This window comes from Nerophis lumbriciformis, linkage group LG30 (genome assembly GCF_033978685.3).
Source record: "Nerophis lumbriciformis linkage group LG30, RoL_Nlum_v2.1, whole genome shotgun sequence".
Lineage (NCBI taxonomy): Eukaryota > Metazoa > Chordata > Actinopteri > Syngnathiformes > Syngnathidae > Nerophis > Nerophis lumbriciformis.
The window spans coordinates 19993776-20015086 of NC_084577.2; the positions used below are offsets into that span (position 1 = coordinate 19993776).

Below are 21311 nucleotides of genomic sequence, written 5' to 3' on the forward strand. Positions count from 1 at the left end.
TTACATTCATATTAGAATTTATACATCTGCTTAGAGAAAATATATGTTTAATATCTCGCTTTTTTCTATTGCAAAGTGAAATTGCTGTATTTGTCTCTTAAGGTTGTTGTTTTTAAGTAAGTGAGGGCAATGTTTACAAGGTTTGATATTTTGTGAATGAAGTTGTCTTGTATTATACTGTATATTGCTTTTGGTGTCTTTGTCACTGTCAACGGCTTGAAAATGAATGTATTTTGTACATAAATATCTTTATTAGTTGGTCGAATGCAGAGCGTGGAATGAATAAACACAAGGTATAATTATTTCTTTGCTTGTCAAAGTGTTTTTTTTCTCCCATCAGTAAAAATAATTTTCGATAAGATACAAATATTGGAGCCTTTGGTATTGGCTGAAAGCGATATTGATCTGATACGATCAGTAGGAGCCAGTGACGTGCGGTCACTAGAGGCAGGTGAGGCGGGGCCTCACCTGCCATCATGGAAAGAAAAAAAATGTAAAAAGAAAAAAAATTTATTAAATTGTTATATGTATCCAGTGATTATACTATAAAGTTATTTTCCATTTAACTTCACCAGTTTTAGATTATTTTTATTCAAAATCGCTGAATTTTCACATTTGCCGTTCAAATACTGAGAAGAGACGGTGCGGTGATCAGCAGCCAGTTGAGGCACGTCACTCAGTGCCTCAACATGGATTGCGGACTCGGCTAACTGCTGGCCTGCTGTGCAGTGAGACCGTATTGCTATATGAACTATATTATACATTTCCATAGTTTAGTTAGCTGAGGTATATAATGTACAGTGTATTTTGTCAACAACTGTATGTGTGTAACGTATTTCTTGTGCTGAGCGATCATAAAACTGCTGCGAAGACTCACTGTGTGAGGCTCGCGTAATCCCGCCTCCTGGTGCTGGTTATTGCACCTCCGCCGCAGACTGCACCCCCCGACGTGAGCGCCACACCAACCAAAGCCCACACCCAAACCCTCCACGTGCAAGACCGAATCCACCCAAAAAAAGTAACTTAACAAGAAGCCAAAAAGTGCAAAAACAACAATGCTCGCGCCGGAGGAGCCGTGAACAACTGCAGGGACACAACATTAGGTACACCTGCAGACTGCAGCACGGATTTCATATTTCATTCATTCACAACTCCTCCAACACGAACACCGCTGTTCCCGCACTTATAAGTAAAGGTAAGACCATAATAACGTTTTTTTTATTAAATGTGCTTTTTTGTGTGCTACAGTTTGTATGTGTAAAGTTAAAGTTAAGTTAAAGTACCATTGATTGTCACACACACACTAGGTGTGGTGAAATTTGTCCTCTGCATTTGACCCATCCCCTTGATCACCCCCTGGGATGTGAGGGGAGCAGTGGGCAGCAGCGGCGCCGCGCCCGGGAATAATTGTTGGTGATTTAACACCCAATTCCAACCCTTGATGCTGAGTGCCAAGCAGGGAAGAATGCTGGTATGAGCTTTTAAACATAACCCGCTAACTGCTGCCAATCAAATGGTGAATAAGATACTCTTTAGGGTTCATATGTTTGTAAATCTGACTGTGATGAAGTCAGTGCCTCACCAGTCATGAACCTCACCGCACGTCACTGGTAGGAGCCGTATACACCTTTATTATTTTGTAGTGCAGACTGTTAGAAAAAGTTAGTCGGACAGAGAACAGTGGTAGGCATCAAAAACGCTAATGGATTTATGCTGTCTTTAAGTTGAAGTGGAGTGGTAATAATTTTTTGGGTGGCCACAATTAGATTAAACTCATGATGGGACACGTTTGTTACTGGATACTTTCTAATACAATGTTGCCTTGGAGACTTTGTATGTGTAAGTAATAAGCAGCTATAACTACCGTATTTTTCGGAGTATAAGTCGCACCGGAGTATAAGTCGCACCTGCCGAAAATGCATAAGAAAGAAGGAAAAAAATATATATAAATCGCACTGGAGCCCGGTCAAACTATGAAATAAACTGCGACTTATAGTCCGAAAAATACGGTATTTGATTCTGTTAATATTGACAAATGTGGTGTTTTAGACGATATAACCTACCATGTTTACCTTTTGTTAATGACGTCACTTTATATTCTAGGACAGGGGTCGGCAACCTTTACCAGTCAAAGAGCCATTTTGACCAGTTTCGCAAATTATAGAAAACAATGGGAGCCGCAATTTTTTTTTGAAATTTTAAATGAATTAACACTGCACACAAAGTTTTTTTTTTGCTTTGTGCTATGTATAAACTAGGGGTCTCAGACACGCTGCCCACACCTTTATATGGAATTTGAAAGCTGGTGCGGCACACGGGTTTTAAATGAATGGCGCTTGGCAGCATCATGCTTGCTGCGATGGTACAGCATATAGCACCCACTACAACCAGCTTGCCTGATCAGCCACACGTTGTATGGTGTTTCCGCTTGCTCACGTAGGTGACAGCAAGGCATACTTGGTCAACAACCACACAGGTTACACTGACGGTGGCGGTATAAAAAAAAACTATAACACTCTTATTAATAATGCGCCACACTGTGAACCCACACCAAACAAGAATGACAAACACATTTCGGGAGAACATCTGCACAGTAACACAACATAAACACAACAGGACAAATACCCAGAATCCCATGCAGCCCTAACTCTTCCGGGATACATTATACACCCCGCTACCAAACCCCGCCCACCTCAACCGACGCACAGAGGGGGCGGGGGGTTGATGTGTGAGGGAGCAGGGTTGGGGTGGGGGCGGGGTTTGGTGGAAGCAGGGGTGTATAATGTAGACCGGAAGAGTCAGGGCTGCATGGGATTCTGTGTGTTTGTTCTGTTGTGTTTATGTTGTGTTAAGGTGCAGATGTTCTCCCGAAATGTGTTTGTCATTCTTGTTTGGTTTTGGTTCAAAGTGTGGCGCATTATTAGTAAGAGTGTTAAAGTTGTTTTATATGGTCACCGTCAGTGTAACCTGTGTGGCTGTTGACAAAGTATGCCTTGCTGTCACGTACGTGTGCAAGCAGAAGATGTATATTGTATAACAAGTGTTGGGCTGGCACGCTGTTAATACAGATTGTAGAGAGCGCCAAATGTTGTACCATCATGGCACGCCCTTATTATAGCTGTAAGGGTGAAAATCGGTGAACATTGATTCCGGGAGTTTTCTGCGAGAGGCACTGAAGTCCGGAAGTCTCATGGGAAAATTGGGGGGTTCAGCAAGTAAGCTGTGGGTTGCCGACCCCTGTTCTAGGAGGACAACTCCAACACTATCTTTAATCTAGCTATCCATCCATCATCCATCTATCTATACATCTATCTATATATTAGTACTGTCAAAGAATGACACACATATTAATCTCACTTTTGCCTGCATTATTTTAATTAACAACCCCAATTTTGGACAGATATCAATTTTAGTGTCAGGATGTCATACAGAAACATTTTTAAATGTCTTACTTTAATGGACATAATTTATTTTGTTTAAAACTTCCTAACTGTACTGTATTATCTAAAGCAGGGGTGTCCAAACTTTTTTTCCTCAAGCGCCAAAGTGAGTCTGTATTGTAGATTCGCTACACTTTCAACTCTGGTAGGACCGAACAGTCCACTGATTTATCTCCTACATGCCATGCATGACCAATATAGTGCAATTCACCTGAACTCATTAGGTCCTTTTACACTACCTATAAAAAAACAACACATTGTTCTAGTCCATCTGTTTGCTATAAAATCCTATACAATGTGCAACATGCCAATGAACCGTCCAAAGGATTGCAATCAGTTTTTTGACAATTCTTCAGGATGGGGGAAAAGCTTCCTTCCCCTGCTTGTATGTGGCAGAAAGGTATGTGGCCTTTGTGTGCAGCAAAGAACAGTAACTCACATGGGACTTGAACCCACATACTTTAAATAACATCACTCTGTTAAGTCCATTGCACCACAGAGTCATATATTGTGTGTCAACCATGACTATAATGGCTGCCTGTAAAAAATGTCATTTTCCTGCTTTTTTTTCGGTCCATTTTGTTATTCTATACGGATGGTCCTCGATTGTCGTGGACTATGAATCTACTTTGGTAGGACTCAACTTGCCATTGTAAATGTGCTACAATTTAAATTTTCAATACAATTGGACACATTCCAAAGAACCGTTCACGGAATTGTTTTTAGTTTTTTGACATTTATTTGAAGATTCCTCAGAATGGATAGAAAGTTTCCACCCTCTTGCTTGTATCAGAAACCTAACAGAGGTGAAATATGGCCCTTGTGTAAAGGCAAGAAAAACAACTTTGGTGGTAGTCGAACCGAAAAGCTTTGAATGACATCTTCCTTTTGATTACCGAGCATTGGACCTAAAAGTCCAACATGCCACTCCCATTGACCTATCAACCTTGTGTGAAGGTAAACAGTCAGACTCTGATGAGACTCAAATACACAACCTTTGAATGCCTTTTTCTATACAAGCAGTCTAAAAACCCTACTGAGTTCAAGTAAATGTTGCCATTGATAGTCATGCATAGCCATCAGTAGAAACTATCAGTGGCATATTGGACTTCTTTGTCCAACCAAAGTTGAAAATGTCGCAAATCTACCATACAGTGTGGAGCTCTACCAATGTCACTTCCATTAACTGACAATCTGAACGGTTGAGGCACTACTTCAGGCCTGGGCAATTCCTCAGGTGAAAGGCACCATGATAGAAATGCAAAAGATTAGTGTCATGGCTCTGTGGCGCAATGGACAGCGCATTGGACTTCTAGGCCGAAAACTTAAAAAAAGATATTCAAAGGTTGTGGGTTCGAGTCCCACCAGAGTCGATGTTTTTACCTTTACACAACGGCCTTGTCCTAAATTGGTTATGTTTTCTGATAAACAGAAAAACTGAACTACAAAAGGCAAAAAAATACAGTTCTATATAGGCGGTCTAAAAACCCTACTGAGTTCAAGTAAATGGCGCCATTGATAGTCATGCATAGCCATCAGTAGATACTATCAGTGGCATATTGGACTTCTTTGTCCAACCAAAGTTGAAAATGTCGCAAATCTACCATACAGTGTGGAGCTCTACCAAGTCACTTTCATTAACTGACAATCTGAACAGTTGAGGCACTACTGCAGGCCTGGGCAATTACTCAGGAGAATGGCACCATGACAGAATTGAAAAACTTTATTGACATGGCTCTGTGGCGCAATGGACAGCGCATTGGACTTCTAGACCTAAGACTTAAAAAAAAGATATTCAAAGGTTGTGGGTTCGAGTCCCACCAGAGTCGATGTTTTTACCTTCACTCAACGGCCTTGTCCTGAATTGGTTATGTTTTCTGATAAACAGAAGAACTGAACTACAAAAGGCAAAAAAATGCAGTTCTATATAGGCGGTCTAAAAACCCTACTGAGTTCAAGTAAATGGCGCCATTGATAGTCATGCATAGCCGTCAGTAGATACTATGGCATATTGGACTTCTTTGTCCAACCGAAGTTCAAAATGTCGCAAATCTACCATACAGTGTGGAGCTCTACCAATGTCACTTTTATTAACTGACAATCTAAACAGTTGAGGCACTACTGCAGGTCTGGGTAATTACTCAGAGAAATGGCACCATGATAGAAATGAAAAAAGTTGGTGTCATGGCTCTGTGGCGCAATGGACAGCGCATTGGACTTCTAGACCGAAGACTTGATAAAAGATAGTCAAAGTTTGGGGTTCGAGTCTCGCCAGAGTTGGTGCTTTTCTTTCACACAAGGTTTTTGTCCTAAATCTGTTTTGTTTTCTGATAAACAGAAGAACTGAACGACAAAAGGCAAAAAATGCAGTTCTATACAGGCAGTCTAAAAACCCTTCTGAGTTCAAGTAAATGGCGCCATAGATAGTCATGCATAGCCCTAAATAGATACTATCAGTGGCATATTGGACCTCTTTGTCCAACCAAAGTTGAAAATGTCGCAAATCTACCATACAGTGTGGAGCTCTACCAATGTCACTTTTATTAACTGACAATCTGAACAGTTGAGGCACTATTGCAGGCTTGGGCAATTACTCAAGAGAATGGCACCATGACAGAAATGAAAACCTTTGATGACAGGGCTCTGTGGCGCAATGGACAGCGCATTGGACTTCTAGAACTAATACTTAAAAAAAAAAGATATTCAAAGGTTGTGGGTTTGAGTCCCACTAGAGTCGATGTTTTTACCTTCACACAAGGGCCTTGTCCTGAATTGGTTGTGTTTTCTGATAAACAGAAGAACTGAACTACAAAAGGCAAAAAAATGTAGTTCTATAAAGGCGGTCTAAAAACCCGACTGAGTTCAAGTAAATCCCCCCATTGATAGTCATGCATAGCCATCAGTCGATACGATCAGTGGCTTATTGGAATTCTTTGTCCAACCAAAGTTGAAAATGTCGCAAATCTACCATACAGAGTGGAGCTCTACCAATGTCACTTTCATTAACTGACAATCTGAACGGTTGAGGCACTACTGCAGGCCTGGGTGATTTACCTGGGGGAATGGCACCATAATAGAATTGAAAAGGAGTGGTGACAAGGCTCTGTGGCGCAATGGACAGCGCATTGGACTTCTAGAACTAATACTTAAAAAAAAAGATATTCCAAGGTTGTGGGTTCGAGTCCCACCAGAGTCGGTAATTTTACCTTTACACAAGGGCCTTGTCCTAAATTGGTTATGTTTTCTGATAAACAGAAGAACTGAGCTACAAAAGGCAAAAAAATTCAGTTTTATACAGGCAGTCTAAAAACCCGACTGAGTTCAAGTAAATGGCGCCATTGATAGTCATGCATAGCCATCAGTCGATACGATCAGTGGCTTATTGGAATTCTTTGTCCAACCAAAATGGAAAATGTCACAAATCTACCATACGGTGTGGAGCTCTACCAATGTCACTTTTATTAACTGACAATCTGAACAGTTGAGGCACTACTGTAGGCCTGGGCAATTAGTCAGGGGAATGGCACCATGACAGAAATGAAAACCTTTGTTGACATGGCTCTGTGGCGCAATGGACAGCGCGTTGGACTTCTAGACCAAAGACTTAAAAAAAGATATTCAAAGGTTGTGGGTTCGAGTCCCACCAGAGTCGGTGTTTTTACCTTCACACAAGGGCCTTGTCCTGAATTGGTTGTGTTTTCTGATAAACAGAAGAACTGAACTACAAAAGGCAAAAAAATTTAGTTCTATATAGGCGGTCTAAAAACCCTACTGAGTTCAAGTAAATCCCCCCATTGATAGTCATGCATAGCCATCAGTCGATACGATCAGTGGCTTATTGGAATTCTTTGTCCAACCAAAGTGGAAAATGTCACAAATCTACCATACAGTGTGGAGCTATACCAATGTCACTTTTATTAACTGACAATCTGAACAGTTGAGGCACTATTGCAGGCTTGGGCAATTACTCAGGAGAATGGCACCATGACAGAAATGAAAACCTTTGATGACAGGGCTCTGTGGCGCAATGGACAGCGCATTGGACTTCTAGAACTAATACTTAAAAAAAAAGATATTCAAAGGTTGTGGGTTCGAGTCCCACTAGAGTCGATGTTTTTACCTTCACACAAGGGCCTTGTCCTGAATTGGTTGTGTTTTCTGATAAACAGAAGAACTGAACTACAAAAGGCAAAAAAATTTAGTTCTATAAAGGCGGTCTAAAAACCCGACTGAGTTCAAGTAAATCCCCCCATAGATAGTCATGCATAGCCATCAGTCGATACGATCAGTGGCTTATTGGAATTCTTTGTCCAACCAAAGTTGAAAATGTCGCAAATCTACCATACAGAGTGGAGCTCTACCAATGTCACTTTCATTAACTGACAATCTGAACGGTTGAGGCACTACTGCAGGCCTGGGTGATTTACCTGGGGGAATGGCACCATAATAGAATTGAAAAGGACTGGTGACAAGGCTCTGTGGCGCAATGGACAGTGCATTGGACTTCTAGAACTAATACTTAAAAAAAAAGATATTCAAAGGTTGTTGGTTCGAGTCCCACCAGAGTCGGTAATTTTACCTTTACACAAGGCCCTTGTCCTAAATTGGTTATGTTTTCTGATAAACAGAAGAACTGAACTACAAAAGGCAAAAAAATGCAGTTCTATATAGGCGGTCTAAAAACCCTACTGAGTTCAAGTAAATGGCGCCATTGATAGTCATGCATAGCCGTCAGTAGATACTATCAGTGGCATATTGGACTTCTTTGTCCAACCGAAGTTCAAAATGTCGCAAATCTACCATACAGTGTGGAGCTCTACCAATGTCACTTTTATTAACTGACAATCTAAACAGTTGAGGCACTACTGCAGGTCTGGGTAATTACTCAGAGAAATGGCACCATGATAGAAATGAAAAAAGTTGGTGTCATGGCGCAATGGACAGCACATTGGACTTCTAGACCGAAGACTTGATAAAAGATAGTCAAAGTTTGGGGTTCGAGTCTCGCCAGAGTTGGTGCTTTTCTTTCACACAAGGTTTTTGTCCTAAATCTGTTTTGTTTTCTGATAAACAGAAGAACTGAACGACAAAAGGCAGAAAATGCAGTTCTATACAGGCAGTCTAAAAACCCTTCTGAGTTCAAGTAAATGGCGCCATAGATAGTCATGCATAGCCCTAAATAGATACTATCAGTGGCATATTGGACCTCTATGTCCAACCAAAGTTGAAAATGTCGCAAATCTACCATACAGTGTGGAGCTCTACCAATGTCACTTTTATTAACTGACAATCTGAACAGTTGAGGCACTATTGCAGGCTTGGGCAATTACTCAAGAGAATGGCACCATGACAGAAATGAAAACCTTTGATGACAGGGCTCTGTGGCGCAATGGACAGCGCATTGGACTTCTAGAACTAATACTTAAAAAAAAAAGATATTCAAAGGTTGTGGGTTCGAGTCCCACCAGAGTCGGTAATTTTACCTTTACACAAGGGCCTTGTCCTAAATTGGTTATGTTTTCTGATAAACAGAAGAACTGAGCTACAAAAGGCAAAAAAATTCAGTTTTATACAGGCAGTCTAAAAACCCGACTGAGTTCAAGTAAATGGCGCCATTGATAGTCATGCATAGCCATCAGTCGATACGATCAGTGGCTTATTGGAATTCTTTGTCCAACCAAAATGGAAAATGTCGCAAATCTACCATACGGTGTGGAGCTCTACCAATGTCACTTTCATTACCTGACAATCTGAACAGTTGAGGCATTACTGTAGGCCTGGGCAATTAGTCAGGGGAATGGCACCATGACAGAAATGAAAACCTTTGTTGACATGGCTCTGTGGCGCAATGGACAGCGCGTTGGACTTCTAGACCAAAGACTTAAAAAAAGATATTCAAAGGTTGTGGGTTCGAGTCCCACCAGAGTCGGTGTTTTTACCTTCACACAAGGGCCTTGTCCTGAATTGGTTGTGTTTTCTGATAAACAGAAGAACTGAACTACAAAAGGCAAAAAAATTTAGTTCTATATAGGCGGTCTAAAAACCCTACTGAGTTCAAGTAAATCCCCCCATTGATAGTCATGCATAGCCATCAGTCGATACGATCAGTGGCTTATTGGAATTCTTTGTCCAACCAAAGTGGAAAATGTCACAACTCTACCATACAGTGTGGAGCTATACCAATGTCACTTTTATTAACTGACAATCTGAACAGTTGAGGCACTACTGCAGGCCTGGGCAATTAGTCAGGGGAATGGCACCATGACAGAAATGAAAAACTTCGTTGACATGGCTCTGTGGCGCAATGGACAGCGCATTGGACTTCTAGAACTAATACTTAAAAAAAAAGATCTTCAAAGGTTGTGGGTTCGAGTCCCACCAGAGTCGGTGTTTTTACCTTCACACAAGGGCCTTGTCCTGAATTGGTTGTGTTTTCTGATAAACAGAAGAACTGAACTACAAAAGGCAAAAAAATTTAGTTCTATATAGGCGGTCTAAAAACCCTACTGAGTTCAAGTAAATCCCCCCATTGATAGTCATGCATAGCCATCAGTCGATACGATCAGTGGCTTATTGGAATTCTTTGTCCAACCAAAGTGGAAAATGTCACAAATCTACCATACAGTGTGGAGCTATACCAATGTCACTTTTATTAACTGACAATCTGAACAGTTGAGGCACTATTGCAGGCTTGGGCAATTACTCAGGAGAATGGCACCATGACAGAAATGAAAACCTTTGATGACAGGGCACTGTGGCGCAATGGACAGCGCGTTGGACTTCTAGACCAAAGTCTTAAAAAAAGATATTCAAAGGTTGTGGGTTCGAGTCCCACCAGAGTTGGTGTTTTTACCTTCACACAAGGGCCTTGTCCTGAATTGGTTGTGTTTTCTGATAAACAGAAGAACTGAACTACAAAAGGCAAAAAAATGTATTTCTATATAGGCGGTCTAAGAACCCTACTGAGTTCAAGTAAATCCCCCCATTGATAGTCATGCATAGCCATCAGTAGATACTATCAGTGGCTTATTGGAATTCTTTGTCCAACCAAAGTGGAAAATGTCGCAAATCTACCATACGGTGTGGAGCTCTACCAATGTCACTTTTATTAACTGACAATCTGAACAGTTGAGGCACTACTGCAGGCCTGGGCAATTAGTCAGGGGAATGGCACCATCACAGAAATGAAAAATTTTGTTGACATGGCTCTGTGGCGCAATGGACAGCGCGTTGGACTTCTAGACCAAAGACTTAAAAAAAAGATATTCAAAGGTTGTGGGTTCGAGTCCCACCAGAGTCGATGTTTTTACCTTCACACAAGGGCCTTGTCCTGAATTGGTTGTGTTTTCTGATAAACAGAAGAACTGAACTACAAAAGGCAAAAAAATGTAGTTCTATAAAGGCAGTCTAAAAACCCTACTGAGTTCAAGTAAATGGCGCCATTGATAGTCATACATAGCCATCAGTAGATACTATCAGTGGCTTATTGGACTTGTTTGTCCAACCAAAGTTGAAAATGTCGCAAATCTACCATACAGTGTGGAGCTCTACCAATGTCACTTTTATTAACTGACAATCTAAACAGTGAGGCACTACTGCAGGTCTGGGTAATTACTCAGAGAAATGGCACCATGATAGAAATGAAAAAGATTGGTGTCATGGCTCTGTGGCGCAATGGACATTGCATTGGACTTCTAGAACTAATACTTAAAAAAAAAGATATTCAAAGGTTGTGGGTTCGAGTCCCACCAGAGTCGGTAATTTTACCTTTACACAAGGGCCTTGTCCTAAATTGGTTATGTTTTTTGATAAACAGAAGAATTGAACTACAAAAGGCCAAAAAATGCAGTGCTATATAGGCGGTCTAAAAACCCTACTGAGTTCAAGTAAATGCCCCCATTGATAGTCATGCAAAGCCATCAGTCGATACTATCAGTGGCTTATTGGACTTCTTTGTCCAACCAAAGTTGAAAATGTCGCAAATCTACCATACAGAGTGGAGCTCTACCAATGTCACTGTTATTACCTGACAATCTGAACGGTTGAGGCACTACTGCAGGCCTGGGTAATTACTCAGGGGAATGGCACCATGATAGAAATGAAAAAGATTGGTGTCATGGCTCTGTGGCGCAATGGACATTGCATTGGACTTCTAGAACTAATACTTAAAAAAAAAGATATTCAAAGGTTGTGGGTTCGAGTCCCACCAGAGTCGGTAATTTTACCTTTACACAAGGGCCTTGTCCTAAATTGGTTATGTTTTTTGATAAACAGAAGAATTGAACTACAAAAGGCCAAAAAATGCAGTGCTATATAGGCGGTCTAAAAACCCTACTGAGTTCAAGTAAATGCCCCCATTGATAGTCATGCAAAGCCATCAGTCGATACTATCAGTGGCTTATTGGACTTCTTTGTCCAACCAAAGTTGAAAATGTCGCAAATCTACCATACAGAGTGGAGCTCTACCAATGTCACTGTTATTACCTGACAATCTGAACGGTTGAGGCACTACTGCAGGCCTGGGTAATTACTCAGGGGAATGGCACCATGATAGAATTGAAAAGGATTGGTGACAAGGCTCTGTGGCGCAATGGATAGCGCGTTGGACTTCTAGATCGAAGACTTAAAAAAAGATATTCAAAGGTTGTGGGTTCGAGTCCCACCAGAGTCGGTGTTTTTACCTTCACACAAGGGCCTTGTCCTAAATTGGTTATGTTTTTTGATAAACAGAAGAATTGAACTACAAAAGGCCAAAAAATGCAGTGCTATATAGGCGGTCTAAAAACCCTACTGAGTTCAAGTAAATCCCCCCATTGATAGTCATGCATAGCCATCAGTCGATACTATCAGTGGCTAATTGGAATTCTTTGTCCAACCAAAGATGAAAATGTCGCAAATCTACCATACAGAGTGGAGCTCTACCAATGTCACTTTTATTAACTGACAATCTGAACAGTTGAGGCACTACTGCAGGCCTGGGCAATTAGTCAGGGGAATGGCACCATGACAGAAATGAAAAACTTCGTTGACATGGCTCTGTCGCGCAATGGACAGCGCGTTGGACTTCTAGACCAAAGTCTTAAAAAAAGATATTCAAAGGTTGTGGGTTCGAGTCCCACCAGAGTTGGTGTTTTTACCTTCACACAAGGGCCTTGTCCTGAATTGGTTGTGTTTTCTGATAAACAGAAGAACTGAACTACAAAAGGCAAAAAAATTTATTTCTATATAGGCGGTCTAAAAACCCTACTGAGTTCAAGTAAATCCCCCCATTGATAGTCATGCATAGCCATCAGTAGATACTATCAGTGGCTTATTGGAATTCTTTGTCCAACCAAAGTGGAAAATGTCGCAAATCTACCATACGGTGTGGAGCTCTACCAATGTCACTTTTATTAACTGACAATCTGAACAGTTGAGGCACTACTTCAGGCCTGGGCAATTAGTCAGGGGAATGGCACCATCACAGAAATGAAAAACCTTGTTGACATGGCTCTGTGGCGCAATGGACAGCGCGTTGGACTTCTAGACCAAAGACTTAAAAAAAAGATATTCAAAGGTTGTGGGTTCGAGTCCCACCAGAGTCGATGTTTTTACCTTCACACAAGGGCCTTGTCCTGAATTGGTTGTGTTTTCTGATAAACAGAAGAACTGAACTACAAAAGGCAAAAAAATGTAGTTCTATAAAGGCAGTCTAAAAACCCTACTGAGTTCAAGTAAATGGCGCCATTGATAGTCATGCATAGCCATCAGTAGATACTATCAGTGGCTTATTGGACTTGTTTGTCCAACCAAAGTTGAAAATGTCGCAAATCTACCATACAGTGTGGAGCTCTACCAATGTCACTTTTATTAACTGACAATCTAAACAGTGAGGCACTACTGCAGGTCTGGGTAATTACTCAGAGAAATGGCACCATGATAGAAATGAAAAAGATTGGTGTCATGGCTCTGTGGCGCAATGGACAGTGCATTGGACTTCTAGAACTAATACTTAAAAAAAAAAGATATTCAAAGGTTGTGGGTTCGAGTCCCACCAGAGTCGGTAATTTTACCTTTACACAAGGGCCTTGTCCTAAATTGGTTATGTTTTTTGATAAACAGAAGAATTGAACTACAAAAGGCCAAAAAATGCAGTGCTATATAGGCGGTCTAAAAACCCTACTGAGTTCAAGTAAATGCCCCCATTGATAGTCATGCAAAGCCATCAGTCGATACTATCAGTGGCTTATTGGACTTCTTTGTCCAACCAAAGTTGAAAATGTCGCAAATCTACCATACAGAGTGGAGCTCTACCAATGTCACTGTTATTACCTGACAATCTGAACGGTTGAGGCACTACTGCAGGCCTGGGTAATTACTCAGGGGAATGGCACCATGATAGAATTGAAAAGGATTGGTGACAAGGCTCTGTGGCGCAATGGATAGCGCGTTAGACTTCTAGATCGAAGACTTAAAAAAAGATATTCAAAGATTGTGGGTTCGAGTCCCACCAGAGTCGGTGTTTTTACCTTCACAGAAGGGCCTTGTCCTAAATTGGTTATGTTTTTTGATAAACAGAAGAATTGAACTACAAAAGGCCAAAAAATGCAGTGCTATATAGGCGGTCTAAAAATCCTACTGAGTTCAAGTAAATGCCCCCATTGATAGTCATGCATAGCCATCAGTCGATACTATCAGTGGCTAATTGGAATTCTTTGTCCAACCAAAGATGAAAATGTCGCAAATCTACCATACAGAGTGGAGCTCTACCAATGTCACTGTTATTACCTGACAATCTGAACGGTTGAGGCACTACTGCAGGCCTGGGTAATTACTCAGGGGAATGGCACCATGATAGAATTGAAAAGGAGTGGTGACAAGGCTCTGTGGCGCAATGGATAGCGCGTTGGACTTCTAGATCGAAGACTTAAAAAAAGATATTCAAAGGTTGTGGGTTCGAGTCCCACCAGAGTCGGTGTTTTTACCTTCACACAAGGGCCTTGTACTAAATTAGTTATGTTTTCTGATAAACAGAAGAACTGAACTACAAAAGGCAAAAAAATTTAGTTCTATATCGGCGGTCTAAAAACCCTCCTGAGTTCAAGTAAATGCCTCCATTGATAGTCATGCATAGCCATCAGTCGACACTATCAGTGGCATATTGGACTTCTTTGTCCAACCAAAGTTGAAAATGTCGCAAATCTACCATACAGTGTGGAGCTCTACCAATGTCACTTCCATTACCTGACAATCTGAACGGTTGAGCCACTACTGCAGGCCTGGGCAATTACTCAGGGGAATGGCACCATGATAGAAATGCAAAAGATTAGTGTCATGGCTCTGTGGAGCAATGGACAGCGCGTTGGACTTCTAGACCTAAGACTTAAAAAAAAGTAATTCAAAGGTTGTGGGTTCGAGTCCCACCAGAGTCGGTAATTTTACCTTTACACAAGGGCCTTGTCCTAAATTGGTTATGTTTTCTGATAAACAGAAGAACTGAACTAAAAAGATTCAGTTTTATACAGGCAGTCTAAAAACCCTACTGAGTTCAAGTAAATGGCGCCATTGATAGTCATACATAGCCATCAGTAGATACTATCAGTGGCATATTGGACTTCTTTGTCCAACCAAAGTTGAAAATGTCGCAAATCTACCATACAGTGTGGAGCTCTACCAATGTCACTTTCATTACCTGACAATCTGAACGGTTGAGGCACTACTTCAGGCCTGGGCAATTAGTCAGGGTAATGGCACCATGACAGAAATGAAAAAAGGGGTTGACATGGCTCTGTGGCGCAATGGACAGCGCGTTGGACTTCTAGACCAAAGACTTAAAAAAAAGATATTCAAAGGTTGTGGGTTCGAGTCCCACCAGAGTCGATGTTTTTACCTTCACACAAGGGCCTTGTCCTGAATTGGTTGTGTTTTCTGATAAACAGAAGAACTGAACTACAAAAGGCAAAAAAATGTAGTTCTATAAAGGCAGTCTAAAAACCCTACTGAGTTCAAGTAAATGGCGCCATTGATAGTCATACATAGCCATCAGTAGATACTATCAGTGGCTTATTGGACTTGTTTGTCCAACCAAAGTTGAAAATGTCGCAAATCTACCATACAGTGTGGAGCTCTACCAATGTCACTTTCATTACCTGACAATCTGAACGGTTGAGGCACTACTGCAGGTCTGGGTAATTACTCAGAGAAATGGCACCATGATAGAAATGAAAAAGATTGGTGTCATGGCTCTGTGGCGCAATGGACAGTGCATTGGACTTCTAGAACTAATACTTAAAAAAAAAAGATATTCAAAGGTTGTGGGTTCGAGTCCCACCAGAGTCGGTAATTTTACCTTTACACAAGGGCCTTGTCCTAAATTGGTTATGTTTTTTGATAAACAGAAGAATTGAACTACAAAAGGCCAAAAAGTGCAGTGCTATATAGGCGGTCTAAAAACCCTACTGAGTTCAAGTAAATGCCCCCATTGATAGTCATGCAAAGCCATCAGTCGATACTATCAGTGGCTTATTGGACTTCTTTGTCCAACCAAAGTTGAAAATGTCGCAAATCTACCATACAGAGTGGAGCTCTACCAATGTCACTGTTATTACCTGACAATCTGAACGGTTGAGGCACTACTGCAGGCCTGGGTAATTACTCAGGGAAATGGCACCATGATAGAATTGAAAAGGATTGGTGACAAGGCTCTGTGGCGCAATGGATAGCGCGTTAGACTTCTAGATCGAAGACTTAAAAAAAGATATTCAAAGGTTGTGGGTTCGAGTCCCACCAGAGTCGGTGTTTTTACCTTCACAGAAGGGCCTTGTCCTAAATTGGTTATGTTTTTTGATAAACAGAAGAATTTAACTACAAAAGGCCAAAAAATGCAGTGCTATATAGGCGGTCTAAAAACCCTACTGAGTTCAAGTAAATGCCCCCATTGATAGTCATGCATAGCCATCAGTCGATACTATCAGTGGCTTATTGGAATTCTTTGTCCAACCAAAGATGAAAATGTCGCAAATCTACCATACAGAGTGGAGCTCTACCAATGTCACTGTTATTACCTGACAATCTGAACGGTTGAGGCACTACTGCAGGCCTGGGTAATTACTCAGGGGAATGGCACCATGATAGAATTGAAAAGGAGTGGTGACAAGGCTCTGTGGCGCAATGGATAGCGCATTGGACTTCTAGATCGAAGACTTAAAAAAAGATATTCAAAGGTTGTGGGTTCGAGTCCCACCAGAGTCGGTGTTTTTACCTTCACACAAGGGCCTTGTACTAAATTGGTTATGTTTTCTGATAAACAGAAGAACTGAACTACAAAAGGCAAAAAAATTTAGTTCTATATCGGCGGTCTAAAAACCCTCCTGAGTTCAAGTAAATGCCTCCATTGATAGTCATGCATAGCCATCAGTCGACACTATCAGTGGCATATTGGACTTCTTTGTCCAACCAAAGTTAAAAATGTCGCAAATCTACCATACAGTGTGGAGCTCTACCAATGTCACTTCCATTACCTGACAATCTGAACGGTTGAGCCACTACTGCAGGCCTGGGCAATTACTCAGGGGAATGGCACCATGATAGAAATGCAAAAGATTAGTGTCATGGCTCTGTGGAGCAATGGACAGCGCGTTGGACTTCTAGACCTAAGACTTAAAAAAAAGTAATTCAAAGGTTGTGGGTTCGAGTCCCACCAGAGTCGGTAATTTTACCTTTACACAAGGGCCTTGTCCTAAATTGGTTATGTTTTCTGATAAACAGAAGAACTGAACTAAAAAGATTCAGTTTTATACAGGCAGTCTAAAAACCCGACTGAGTTCAAGTAAATGGCGCCATTGATAGTCATACATAGCCATCAGTAGATACTATCAGTGGCATATTGGACTTCTTTGTCCAACCAAAGTTGAAAATGTCGCAAATCTACCATACAGTGTGGAGCTCTACCAATGTCACTTTCATTACCTGACAATCTGAACGGTTGAGGCACTACTTCAGGCCTGGGCAATTAGTCAGGGTAATGGCACCATGACAGAAATGAAAAAAGGGGTTGACATGGCTCTGTGGCGCAATGGATAGCGTGTTGGACTTCGAGACCAAAGACCTAAAAAAAAGAAATTCAAAGGTTGTGGGTTCGAGTCCCACCAGAGTCGATGTTTTTACCTTCACACAAGGGCCTTGTCCTGAATTGGTTGTGTTGTCTGATAAACAGAAGAACTGAACTACAAAAGGCAAAAAAATGTAGTTCTATAAAGGCAGTCTAAAAACCCTACTGAGTTCAAGTAAATGGCGCCATTGATAGTCATACATAGCCATCAGTAGATACTATCAGTGGCTTATTGGACTTGTTTGTCCAACCAAAGTTGAAAATGTCGCAAATCTACCATACAGTGTGGAGCTCTACCAATGTCACTTTTATTAACTGACAATCTAAACAGTTGAGGCACTACTGCAGGTCTGGGTAATTACTCAGAGAAATGGCACCATGATAGAAATGAAAAAGATTGGTGTCATGGCTCTGTGGCGCAATGGACAGTGCATTGGACTTCTAGAACTAATACTTAAAAAAAAAAAAAGATATTCAAAGGTTGTGGGTTCGAGTCCCACCAGAGTCGGTAATTTTACCTTTACACAAGGGCCTTGTCCTAAATTGGTTATGTTTTTTGATAAACAGAAGAATTGAACTACAAAAGGCCAAAAAATGCAGTGCTATATAGGCGGTCTAAAAACCCTACTGAGTTCAAGTAAATGCCCCCATTGATAGTCATGCATAGCCATCAGTCGATACTATCAGTGGCTTATTGGACTTCTTTGTCCAACCAAAGTTGAAAATGTCGCAAATCTACCATACAGAGTGGAGCTCTACCAATGTCACTGTTATTACCTGACAATCTGAACGGTTGAGGCACTACTGCAGGCCTGGGTAATTACTCAGGGGAATGGCACCATGATAGAATTGAAAAGGATTGGTGACAAGGCTCTGTGGCGCAATGGATGGCGTGTTTGACTTCTAGATCGAAGACTTAAAAAAAAGATATTCAAAGGTTGTGGGTTCGAGTCCCACCAGAGTCGGTGTTTTTACCTTCACACAAGGGCCTTGTCCTAAATTGGTTATGTTTTTTGATAAACAGAAGAATTGAACTACAAAAGGCCAAAAAATGCAGTGCTATATAGGCGGTCTAAAAACCCTACTGAGTTCAAGTAAATGCCCCCATTGATAGTCATGCATAGCCATCAGTCGATACTATCAGTGGCTAATTGGAATTCTTTGTCCAACCAAAGATGAAAATGTCGCAAATCTACCATACAGAGTGGAGCTCTACCAATGTCACTGTTATTACCTGACAATCTGAACGGTTGAGGCACTACTGCAGGCCTGGGTAATTAATCAGGGGAATGGCACCATGATAGAATTGAAAAGGAGTGGTGACAAGGCTCTGTGGCGCAATGGATAGCGCGTTGGACTTCTAGATCGAAGACTTAAAAAAAGATATTCAAAGGTTGTGGGTTCGAGTCCCACCAGAGTCGGTGTTTTTACCTTCACACAAGGGCCTTGTACTAAATTGGTTATGTTTTCTAATAAACAGAAGAACTGAACTACAAAAGGCAAAAAAATTTAGTTCTATATCGGCGGTCTAAAAACCCTCCTGAGTTCAAGTAAATGCCCCCATTGATAGTCATGCATAGCCATCAGTCGACACTATCAGTGGCATATTGGACTTCTTTGTCCAACCAAAGTTGAAAATGTCGCAAATCTACCATACAGTGTGGAGCTCTACCAATGTCACTTCCATTACCTGACAATCTGAACGGTTGAGCCACTACTGCAGGCCTGGGCAATTACTCAGGGGAATGGCACCATGATAGAAATGCAAAAGATTAGTGTCATGGCTCTGTGGCGCAATGGACAGCGCGTTGGACTTCTCGACCTAGGACTTAAAAAAAAGTCATTCAAAGGTTGTGGGTTCGAGTCCCACCAGAGTCGGTAATTTTACCTTTACACAAGGGCCTTGTCCTAAATTGGTTATGTTTTCTGATAAACATAAGAACTGAACTAAAAAGATTCAGTTTTATACAGGCAGTCTAAAAACCCTACTGAGTTCAAGTAAATGGCGCCATTGATAGTCATACATAGCCATCAGTAGATACTATCAGTGGCATATTGGACTTCTTTGTCCAACCAAAGTTGAAAATGTCGCAAATCTACCATACAGTGTGGAGCTCTACCAATGTCACTTTCATTACCTGACAATCTGAACGGTTGAGGCACTACTTCAGGCCTGGGCAATTAGTCAGGGTAATGGCACCATGACAGAAATGAAAAAAGGGGTTGACATGGCTCTGTGGCGCAATGGACAGCGTGTTGGACTTCGAGACCAAAGACCTAAAAAAAGATATTCAAAGGTTGTGGGTTCGAGTCTCACCAGAGTCTGTGTTTTTACCTTCACACAAGGGCCTTGTCCTAAATTGGTTATGTTTTCTGATAAACAGAAGAATTGAACTACAAAAGGCAAAAAAATGCAGTTCTATATAGGCGGTCTAAAAACCCTACTGAGTTCAAGTAAATGCCCCCATTGATAGTCATGCAAAGCCATCAGTCGATACTATCAGTGGCTTATTGAAATTCTTTGTCCAACCAAAGTTGAAAATGTCGCAAATCTACCATACAGTGTGGAGCTCTACCAATGTCACTTTCATTACCTGACAATCTGAACGGTTGAGGCACTACTGCAGGCCTGGGCAATTAGTCAGGGGAATGGCACCATGATAGAATTGAAAAGGAGTGGTGACAAGGCTCTGTGGTGCAATGGACAGCGCATTGGACTTATAAACAGGTGACTTAAGAAAGATATTCAAGGTTTGAATCCCACCAGAGTCATCTTTATTGTCTTCACACAAGGGCCATGTCCCAAATCTGTTACGTTTTCTGATAAACAGAAGAACTGAACTATAAAAGGCAATACAGGCAGTCTAAAAACCCTACAGAGTGTAGGTAAATGGCGCCATGATAGTCATGCATAGCATTCAGTAGATAATCTCAGTGGCATATTGGACTTCTTTGTTCTACCAAAGTTGAAACTGTAACTAATCTCCCAGATAGACTATGTCTCCCAGGTGGCCTGGGAATGCCTCAGGAACCCTTGGGAGGAGCTTGACGAAGTGGCTGGGCAGAAGGAAGTCTGGGCTTCTCTGCTTAGGCTTCTGCCCCAACGATCCGGCCTCGGACGGATGGATGAATGGACATTCAACCACAACATACAGTATGAGACTCCAAATTAAAAGGACATTTCAAGTGAAATCCAAAAATGCCTGTAAAAACATACACTTGCTCATTTAACCAAGACATCACACACTCCATCATCCACCTCACCGTTACGTCAGCTTCCTTCTAAAGACACACACACACACGTCACGTGTTCGTGTTTCTGCGATGTGTCAGCGCACGTTTTTGCGGGGGCTCCCCTGTGTTTGTGTTCCAGTGTTTATGTCGCGCTCTGTTTACCTTCAGTTCCAGGGAGGCACGGCTCGTTAAGAAGCAGACGAGGATAAAATATTGCAAGCAGGTGATGAGCCGCGGCGGCACAAACCATAAAACTGAATGTGTTACTTTAAAGCTTCTGTGAGTCCATCATCTGTCTGTTCTGTTTGTGTCTTATTCTGGCTTTCAAAAAGGACCACCATCAGTTTGTTACCTCTCTGGCAAAATATAGTCAATCTTTATCAGTGAACTCCGTTTCCTCGTTTCTCTCCCCGCAGTAGACATTCATCCCAGGGTCAAGATTGTCTACTTTACAACGTCGACATGTCTCAGCTGATGAATCATTGCTCAAGTTTGATTCAGTTATGTGCTTCATGAAAGATAAATACACATGAAGATGTTTTTACAGC

The 21311-nt window shown here is 41.4% G+C and overlaps 1 protein-coding gene and 31 non-coding genes across 32 annotated transcripts in view; 31 read left to right on the forward strand and 1 right to left on the reverse strand.

Annotated features, from left to right (window-relative positions):
• Window positions 1-21311, reverse strand: part of veph1 (ventricular zone expressed PH domain-containing 1) — a 196653-nt gene that overhangs the window by 129100 nt on the left and 46242 nt on the right. The gene's annotated exons all lie outside the window — the stretch shown is intronic.
• trnar-ucu (transfer RNA arginine (anticodon UCU)) lies at window positions 4719-4813 on the forward strand. Its single transcript has 2 exons — window positions 4719-4755; window positions 4778-4813. It is a non-coding gene; the product is annotated as a tRNA-Arg (tRNA).
• On the forward strand, window positions 5174-5269 carry trnar-ucu (transfer RNA arginine (anticodon UCU)). The gene is made up of 2 exons: window positions 5174-5210; window positions 5234-5269. It is a non-coding gene; the product is annotated as a tRNA-Arg (tRNA).
• trnar-ucu (transfer RNA arginine (anticodon UCU)) lies at window positions 6080-6177 on the forward strand. Its single transcript has 2 exons — window positions 6080-6116; window positions 6142-6177. It is a non-coding gene; the product is annotated as a tRNA-Arg (tRNA).
• Window positions 6540-6636, forward strand: trnar-ucu (transfer RNA arginine (anticodon UCU)). The gene is made up of 2 exons: window positions 6540-6576; window positions 6602-6636. It is a non-coding gene; the product is annotated as a tRNA-Arg (tRNA).
• Window positions 6998-7092, forward strand: trnar-ucu (transfer RNA arginine (anticodon UCU)). Its single transcript has 2 exons — window positions 6998-7034; window positions 7057-7092. It is a non-coding gene; the product is annotated as a tRNA-Arg (tRNA).
• Window positions 7454-7550, forward strand: trnar-ucu (transfer RNA arginine (anticodon UCU)). The gene is made up of 2 exons: window positions 7454-7490; window positions 7515-7550. It is a non-coding gene; the product is annotated as a tRNA-Arg (tRNA).
• Window positions 8816-8913, forward strand: trnar-ucu (transfer RNA arginine (anticodon UCU)). Its single transcript has 2 exons — window positions 8816-8852; window positions 8878-8913. It is a non-coding gene; the product is annotated as a tRNA-Arg (tRNA).
• On the forward strand, window positions 9275-9369 carry trnar-ucu (transfer RNA arginine (anticodon UCU)). Its single transcript has 2 exons — window positions 9275-9311; window positions 9334-9369. It is a non-coding gene; the product is annotated as a tRNA-Arg (tRNA).
• trnar-ucu (transfer RNA arginine (anticodon UCU)) lies at window positions 9731-9827 on the forward strand. The gene is made up of 2 exons: window positions 9731-9767; window positions 9792-9827. It is a non-coding gene; the product is annotated as a tRNA-Arg (tRNA).
• trnar-ucu (transfer RNA arginine (anticodon UCU)) lies at window positions 10189-10283 on the forward strand. Its single transcript has 2 exons — window positions 10189-10225; window positions 10248-10283. It is a non-coding gene; the product is annotated as a tRNA-Arg (tRNA).
• On the forward strand, window positions 10645-10740 carry trnar-ucu (transfer RNA arginine (anticodon UCU)). Its single transcript has 2 exons — window positions 10645-10681; window positions 10705-10740. It is a non-coding gene; the product is annotated as a tRNA-Arg (tRNA).
• Window positions 11101-11197, forward strand: trnar-ucu (transfer RNA arginine (anticodon UCU)). Its single transcript has 2 exons — window positions 11101-11137; window positions 11162-11197. It is a non-coding gene; the product is annotated as a tRNA-Arg (tRNA).
• On the forward strand, window positions 11559-11655 carry trnar-ucu (transfer RNA arginine (anticodon UCU)). Its single transcript has 2 exons — window positions 11559-11595; window positions 11620-11655. It is a non-coding gene; the product is annotated as a tRNA-Arg (tRNA).
• trnar-ucu (transfer RNA arginine (anticodon UCU)) lies at window positions 12017-12111 on the forward strand. Its single transcript has 2 exons — window positions 12017-12053; window positions 12076-12111. It is a non-coding gene; the product is annotated as a tRNA-Arg (tRNA).
• On the forward strand, window positions 12473-12567 carry trnar-ucu (transfer RNA arginine (anticodon UCU)). Its single transcript has 2 exons — window positions 12473-12509; window positions 12532-12567. It is a non-coding gene; the product is annotated as a tRNA-Arg (tRNA).
• On the forward strand, window positions 12929-13024 carry trnar-ucu (transfer RNA arginine (anticodon UCU)). The gene is made up of 2 exons: window positions 12929-12965; window positions 12989-13024. It is a non-coding gene; the product is annotated as a tRNA-Arg (tRNA).
• Window positions 13385-13482, forward strand: trnar-ucu (transfer RNA arginine (anticodon UCU)). The gene is made up of 2 exons: window positions 13385-13421; window positions 13447-13482. It is a non-coding gene; the product is annotated as a tRNA-Arg (tRNA).
• On the forward strand, window positions 13844-13938 carry trnar-ucu (transfer RNA arginine (anticodon UCU)). The gene is made up of 2 exons: window positions 13844-13880; window positions 13903-13938. It is a non-coding gene; the product is annotated as a tRNA-Arg (tRNA).
• Window positions 14300-14394, forward strand: trnar-ucu (transfer RNA arginine (anticodon UCU)). The gene is made up of 2 exons: window positions 14300-14336; window positions 14359-14394. It is a non-coding gene; the product is annotated as a tRNA-Arg (tRNA).
• trnar-ucu (transfer RNA arginine (anticodon UCU)) lies at window positions 14756-14851 on the forward strand. Its single transcript has 2 exons — window positions 14756-14792; window positions 14816-14851. It is a non-coding gene; the product is annotated as a tRNA-Arg (tRNA).
• Window positions 15204-15299, forward strand: trnar-ucu (transfer RNA arginine (anticodon UCU)). Its single transcript has 2 exons — window positions 15204-15240; window positions 15264-15299. It is a non-coding gene; the product is annotated as a tRNA-Arg (tRNA).
• Window positions 15661-15758, forward strand: trnar-ucu (transfer RNA arginine (anticodon UCU)). Its single transcript has 2 exons — window positions 15661-15697; window positions 15723-15758. It is a non-coding gene; the product is annotated as a tRNA-Arg (tRNA).
• On the forward strand, window positions 16120-16214 carry trnar-ucu (transfer RNA arginine (anticodon UCU)). Its single transcript has 2 exons — window positions 16120-16156; window positions 16179-16214. It is a non-coding gene; the product is annotated as a tRNA-Arg (tRNA).
• trnar-ucu (transfer RNA arginine (anticodon UCU)) lies at window positions 16576-16670 on the forward strand. The gene is made up of 2 exons: window positions 16576-16612; window positions 16635-16670. It is a non-coding gene; the product is annotated as a tRNA-Arg (tRNA).
• trnar-ucu (transfer RNA arginine (anticodon UCU)) lies at window positions 17032-17127 on the forward strand. Its single transcript has 2 exons — window positions 17032-17068; window positions 17092-17127. It is a non-coding gene; the product is annotated as a tRNA-Arg (tRNA).
• On the forward strand, window positions 17480-17575 carry trnar-ucg (transfer RNA arginine (anticodon UCG)). The gene is made up of 2 exons: window positions 17480-17516; window positions 17540-17575. It is a non-coding gene; the product is annotated as a tRNA-Arg (tRNA).
• Window positions 17937-18037, forward strand: trnar-ucu (transfer RNA arginine (anticodon UCU)). The gene is made up of 2 exons: window positions 17937-17973; window positions 18002-18037. It is a non-coding gene; the product is annotated as a tRNA-Arg (tRNA).
• On the forward strand, window positions 18399-18494 carry trnar-ucu (transfer RNA arginine (anticodon UCU)). Its single transcript has 2 exons — window positions 18399-18435; window positions 18460-18494. It is a non-coding gene; the product is annotated as a tRNA-Arg (tRNA).
• On the forward strand, window positions 18856-18950 carry trnar-ucu (transfer RNA arginine (anticodon UCU)). Its single transcript has 2 exons — window positions 18856-18892; window positions 18915-18950. It is a non-coding gene; the product is annotated as a tRNA-Arg (tRNA).
• Window positions 19312-19407, forward strand: trnar-ucu (transfer RNA arginine (anticodon UCU)). Its single transcript has 2 exons — window positions 19312-19348; window positions 19372-19407. It is a non-coding gene; the product is annotated as a tRNA-Arg (tRNA).
• trnar-ucg (transfer RNA arginine (anticodon UCG)) lies at window positions 19760-19854 on the forward strand. Its single transcript has 2 exons — window positions 19760-19796; window positions 19819-19854. It is a non-coding gene; the product is annotated as a tRNA-Arg (tRNA).